This window comes from Neofelis nebulosa, chromosome 4 (genome assembly GCF_028018385.1).
Source record: "Neofelis nebulosa isolate mNeoNeb1 chromosome 4, mNeoNeb1.pri, whole genome shotgun sequence".
NCBI classification, from domain to species: Eukaryota; Metazoa; Chordata; class Mammalia; order Carnivora; family Felidae; genus Neofelis; species Neofelis nebulosa.
The window spans coordinates 72,007,123-72,014,208 of record NC_080785.1 but is presented as its reverse complement, the minus strand read 5'-3'; positions in this window follow the sequence as shown (position 1 = coordinate 72,014,208).

Below are 7,086 nucleotides of genomic sequence, written 5' to 3'. Positions count from 1 at the left end.
CCTGTATTTATTAATGACACCATCATCCACTCAGTCATCCAAGGACATTTTGGAATCATTCACAATTCTTCCCCTAATCCTGATATTCTTTCAGCAAATTCTATGAACCTGCCCTTGAAACGTGATTCTCTTCCTCCTTCTGTCCAACCCCCCACATTAAGTTATGTGATACAATTGCTTTTTAACTGCTTGCCTCCAGTGTCAACTCCCCGAGATCCATCCTTCCTACTGCCAGAATTATTGTTCTAAAACACAAGTCAAACCACAGATTTGCTTTACTGAGAACCCCTTAATAATTCTCCATTTCCTACAAGATGTACCTTTGCCTTCTGTGACATGGATGCTGACTACCTCTACACTTCTCTTCTGATTTTTTTTTTACCACAAACAGCTCCCATGTTCCATACTTGGGAAATTATACACAGGTATTTCAAAAACAACATGCCTGAAAGGGAGTTTATCATTTTCTCAAGCTCAAATCCACTCTTCTGCCAGGATTTCTGTCTCAGAAATGTCATCACAACAAGGCAGAAAACTGATAGTCACATTTGATTTTCTCTTTTCCTGATTCTCATATCTTAAATCCACCTAATTCTCTTCATCCCTAATATTATCACCCCAGACCCCGCTACCAGTCATCTCTTATGTGGAAGAATCTCTTTAAGTTCTCTTAAAGACTCCTGTTCCACTCACCCCTTTCTAATCCATTCTCAAGATCACAGACAGTTGTCTTTCTAAACAAATCTGATTAGGGTTAGAGTTAGAGAGAAGGTTAGAGTTAACATTTGGGTCCGGGCTTAATACTCTTCAGTGGCTTCTCATTGCTGCTAGGATAAATTCCTTAATATGCCTTTTAAGGCCTTCCCTGATTGTCCTTTGGGTAACCTGGAACATACCGCTATGGATGCAACCTCTACTCACCCATATCCCTTCCTTTAGCTAAATGCCACTCATTTATTATGGACTGAATGTTTGTGTTCCCACCACATTATAATATTGAAGCCCTAACCCCCAATGTATTTAGATATGAGGCTTTTGAGAGGTTATTAGATTTAGATGAGGTGATGAGGGGGAGACCCCCCCCATGAAGGGTTAGTATCCAATTATGTAGAGGAAGAGAAACCAGAGCCCTTGCTCCCTGTCTTCCATGTAAAGATAAAACAAGAAGGCAATCATTTACAAGACAAAAAGAGGGTTCTTACCAGGAACCAAATCTGTAGGTACCTTGACCTTGGATTTCCCAGCTTCCAGAAGAGTGAGAAATAAATGTCTGTTGTTTTAGCCACTCAGCCTGTTGTATTTTATTATGGCAGCCCAAGCTAAGACATCATGCTCATTCTGAGTTTTACATTCCCCCAGGTCCTTCCCTATATCCCATGGCTAGATCAGGGTCCCTGCCATGTACTCCAGTAGCACCCTATGTATTTCCTGTCAGATGATTCATCTCAGTTTACTGTGCACACTTGTTGAGTGCCTGTCTTCTCTGCTAGACTATAAGATAATGAGAGCAGGAACCCTCCAGCCTTAGATTATTAGTGTCTGTCACAGTGCCTGAGATATAGTTGGCATAAAGTAAGTATTTGATAAATAAATGAAAAAATAACTTGATTGCACCATGCTGCTATGCTTTTCCATATTCTTGTTTATTTCCTGCAGTGCCAACCTCACAAAACCCTACCCATCAATAATCATCTTCTCCTCTTGGGGATCCACCTTAATATTCTCAGGCAAAGTTAGATACCTCATTTGTTTTCCTACAGAAAGACCCTCTATCATATTGTATTGTTTCTCTCACATCCTCACTAAATTATGAGCAACTTGAAGGCAATTATCATCTTAAGCATCCATTTCTCCTCAGAGTCCATGATTCAGTACATGTTTGCTGAATAAGTGGATAAATGATTCGCTTGAGAAAGAGGTAGGTTAAGTAATATTTCTTCCAATATGGAGGGATGGAGCTATCCGAACTATTCAGTGATTCCAGTTCTTCATCACCGTATTTGAAAGGCATTATAAACATAAAAGAAACAATAGTCTATTGTTTAAGGTATAGAAAATAATAATCATATCTTCCTTATCTCATTTTACATCAGGAAAATATCTTCAGTTAATTGTGAGACTATTCCACCAATTCCTTATTGTTCACTACATTTTTTAGCCTATTCTTTATTTTTAAAAACAACTGAAGTAGTGGAAATTCCTTAATGTTCTTTGAGAAATCCATATAAAGCTTTAAAGGCCACATGATTGTAAGTTGTGTTATAAGTTTCCACTATTCTTTCTTAAACAATTATTTTTCTATTTGTAATTCTTTTAATTATCATTGTCATTCTCTGACTTCACTTTCTACAAATCTTTTGGAGATGAAGTCTATAGGAGACTTGAGTTCCAAGGAACGGTGAACTGTACTATTTCAGACCTTTCCCATTGTATGATCACAAGACATTGATGGAACCAATTTATGTCTCTGGAATATCTCCATTGTGCTTTACATGTAGTGTGGTAACCAGGATTGTAAAAATAGAGCAAATGGTCTCTTCAATCCCTTTTTGCTCCCCACTCATGACATGGGCTTTCATATCTGCTGAAGCTTTATATGGAAAGTTTCCTTGGCTTGAAGAACATTTTGTATTGTTTGAGACAATAATAGATGGTTCACATTGTTTTGGCATATTTTTTACTAGTCTTTTTTTCTCACAATAATGTGAGCTTCCTTTAAAAAAAAAAAACTGCTTGAGGGGCACCTGGATGACTCAGTCAGTTAAGTGTCTCAGGTCATGAACTCAGGGTCCGTGAATTCAAGCCCTGCTTTGGACTGGACAGTGCAGAGCCAACTTGGGATTCTCTCTTTCCCTCTCTCTGCCCTTCTTCTGTTTGCTCTCTAAATAAATAAATAAACTTAAAATTAAGAACTACTTGAGGCAAATTTGCATAAAATAAAATTAACCACCTTAAACTGTAAACTCAGTGGCATTTAGTAGATCCACAGTGTTGTGAAACCATACGACTATATAGTTCCAGAACATTCTCATCATCATCAAAAGAGACCCATACCCTTTTTTTTTTTAATTTTTTTTTTAACGTTTATTTATTTTTGAGACAGAGAGAGACAGAGCACGAACAGGGGAGGGGCAGAGAGAGAGGGAGACACAGAATCAGAAGCAGGCTCCAGGCTCTGAGCCATCAGCCCAGAGCCCGATGCGGGGCTCGAACTCATGGACTCACAGACCGTGAGATTGTGACCTGAGCTGAAGTCGGCCGCTTAACCGACTGAGCCACCCAGGCGCCCCGAGACCCATACCCTTTAAGTAGTCATTCTCTGTTGCCCTTTTCCCCTAGCCCTTTGGCCACCACTAATATGCCTCTGTGGATTTCTCTGTTCTGAATATTTCAAATAAATGAAATCATATATCATGTGACCTTTTTGAGTCTGGCTTCCTTCACTTGGCATAATACTTTTGAGGTTCATCCATGTTGAAGCATATATCAGTACATTATTCCTTTCTACAGATGAATAAAATTCCATTGTATGGATATACCACATTTTGTTTATCCATTCACCCATTAATGGACATTTGGGTTGTTTCCACCTCTTGGCTAATGTGACTAGAGCGCCTATAAACATGTCAGCTTCTGAAGGACTGTAATTATTTATTTTGATATTCTCAGTGCCTAAATAATCGGTTAATCAAAGTCTGTTGAGTAGAATGATATAATGTAATAATATAATATAAAGTTAATATTTTTAATGAATATTCAAAGACAAGCTCATACATACATACATACACACACACACACACACACACACACACACACAAATCCTGCTTCTACTCCTATCTTCCATATCTCTAGTAATGATACCAATGTCCACTTAATAACCCAAGGCAGAAACTTCTCCATTTTCCACATTTAATTATCAAGTCTTAACAATTTTAAGTCTCAAATAGCTCTCAGATCTGCCCTTTTCTATCTTAACTACTTCAGCCTTAGATTAGGCCTTCATCATCCCTGCACTATTACCACGCCTTTCTCAATGACTTCCCAAATTCCTGGTTCTTTCTACTGCTGCTTGGTAGGGCACAAATCAGATGGTATCATTTTCCTGCTGAAAACTTTCCATGGTTCTCTATAAACTGTGTATTAAAGGACTTAATATGGCACAAGATGCCCTAGTTTTTCTTTAACTTAACAATGGCCTTGTTTTTCCACTCCTCTTTAATTATACCCTAACTTTTAACTCTGCATATGTATTTCCCCTCCCCAAATACTTCCCCTTCTCTTTCATGTCTCCATTCACTCAACAAATGTTAAATCAGTATCAACTCTGCCTGTTGACACAGGACTGAGTAAGACAGGTTAGGCAATATTGACATCTGAGGTGGATAATTATGTGTTGTGGAGTCTGTCCTGTGTATTGGATTATACTTAGCAGCATCTCTGGCTTCTATCCACTAGACGCCAGTAGCACACCACCCCCCTCCGCCTGTGACAGGAAAAAATGTCTCCAGATATTGCCAAATGTCTCCCAGGGCCCAAATCGCCCTGGGTTGAGAACCATTATTCTAGAGGGAAATTGTTATAACATTAATTATTTTTTAAGTACAAATTACAATAAATTTCATCTGCCTCCATGCATGTTGGACCGCCTCCCTACAAAAGGTTTTCCAAAAAAAAAAGGTTTTCCTTTCCCTTTTGCTTGATAAATTTCTCCAAGAATCAGTTTCAGGGTTTCCTTCCCCTGGTCACCTTTCCCAGCAGAATCAGTTACTTCTTTGATCCTCCTGTGGACTCCCTTAGATCTTGTTAATACACTGTTCACTAAACAAATGCACAATATCTCTGTTTTAATGAGCTAATGTGTTATTTTCTCCAGTTATGTAAGGTAATCTCTCCCCGTGAGTAAATTGCCCCTACTTCAGATTTTAGAAAGCAAGGGATTTGAGTATATGCAGATTTAGTTTTGTGTACTTTTTAACAACCACAAAATTTTAGTTCCAGTATATAGGGATTATAAGTCACTCCTGTTGAGGATAATTGGGGGAAAAAAGGAAATTGGGTGTCGGGAATAAAAAAGTAAAGTAAAGCAGATGGCATGGCAGTAACAGAGGTTTTTGCCTTGAGGCTTTCGGAAATAAGGGAATCTGAGGAGACATAAACCAGGACCTTAAAATGGCACTCCCGCAGCTGCAAGGAAGCAGGAAAGTGATATTTGTGTAAGAGGGGCCTGATGGCATGCGCTTTGGGGAGTTATCTCTGGGACTGAGGATGCAGGAGTCAACAATTCCAAATCATGAAATCAGAAAGGCATTACGCATTTGGATGGAGAACCAGATACAGGGGGGAAAATCCTTTCATACGCATATTATCTTCAGCAAAGCAAAGCAAATTTATGGGCATTTCATTGAAATGGCAGGGGAGGAAGACCCTGAGAAATTTCTTTTGAGCAAAAGATGGTAAATGGAAAGCAATTGTACCATAACCATTATTAGTAATTTAAGACGTGAAAAATGTTACTGATACTCTCTTTATTTAGCATGTTGTCTTAATGGTTCTGTTTTAGAGAGATGATACAGAGGTTTATAAGGGTTTCCATCTAGTCTGTCCATACCTTATTTTTCCCCTTACATCCTAAGTACTTCAAACTGAAATATATCCTTATCCTCACTTTTAGGGAGAATCTATTGTATTTGTGACATCTCCTGAGATTGGAATCTATACCTTATCCCTCTGTCTATCCCCACATCTGCACCTGGCACATAATTGGAACTCCAACATTGTTTGTCAAGCACACAGTCCAAAACAAGATGTTGCTAGAGGAACTGGCAAAACCCATTCTCTTCTCTCAGATGGAGATTCTGAGAGAAAAGTGGAGATTGGGAGCAGGCACAACAGAAATGGACTCAGCTGCAGGCAATAGCTGGAAGTCAGAAGCAGGGAAAGCACAGAGACGACTAGCATGTGTTGGGCCAAGCCAGGACTGCTATCAGTGAGGTCCTGCAAGAAGAAATGCAGGTGTTGCAACAGGTGCTGGAAGATAGAGCCCCGGGGAAGCACTATTGCAGACCCAGTCAGACAGGTCTACAACAGTAACAGACATGAACATAGAGACATAGTGCTGAAGTTAGGGGCAGGACTCCAGTGTTCAGGATGTCAGGAACAGGGGGTAAAGGGACGGTTGCCAAGAGCATGTCTCACACCCAGTTTCCAACATTTTACTTGCATAAACAGCAGCAGATTCGTTGAGTGAATGAATGAATGGGGTGCATAAATCCAGTCATAGAGGAAATAAACTTATTATCAAAAGAGGAACTTGAGTGCAAGAAGAGATGGAAAATATAAGAATGAGCATACAATTTACACTGGGCTTTAGATATATGAAGCCAAGACAAAAGAACAATGCTATAGAGTCAAATCCAATGAGTGACAGAAAATGCTAAAACTGGAGCTTCTTAATTTCATCTTATACAAGGACAGGGCAGATTTCCAGAGTCTGGGCAGAACTGGGTCTGAAGGTGTACATCAGTGGCCACAGTTGTAAAATCAGGACCTGTCAGGAAGCCGAGCAGGAACTCACAGGCAGAAACAATGACTTCTGCGATTGTTTTAGTCTAGCATCTTGCACATTCTGAAGTTCTGAATAGGAAGATTTATTTGCTCACTTACTCTCTTGGGTGCTTCAGAAGGAAAGTCCATTTTTTAAGGCTCTCGAGTACCATTCTAATTCAAGTATCAAACGTGACATGGGAACCACAGGGAATAGAAGCGTATGTCTGTGATGTCGATATATAAATAAAATGTTTCAAAACATCATCTGGGCCTTTGGGGGGCACTGTCCAGAATGAGTCATGGATTTGCAGTAAACCATGAATCTTTCCTGCCTCACCTGAACTAATTACCCAGGGAATTAGACCCAGGACCACAGAGTGGTGAATTCCAAGGTACTGTAGCAGGGGGAAGTTAATTGGTCCACAGAGGGACTCCCTAGACTTTATTAGCACCAAGTTCTAACCATTAAGCTGACCATACTCAGCTTTCTTAAAGAGTTCATATATATCCTTCAACACACATTTTTCTACTATAAATGCT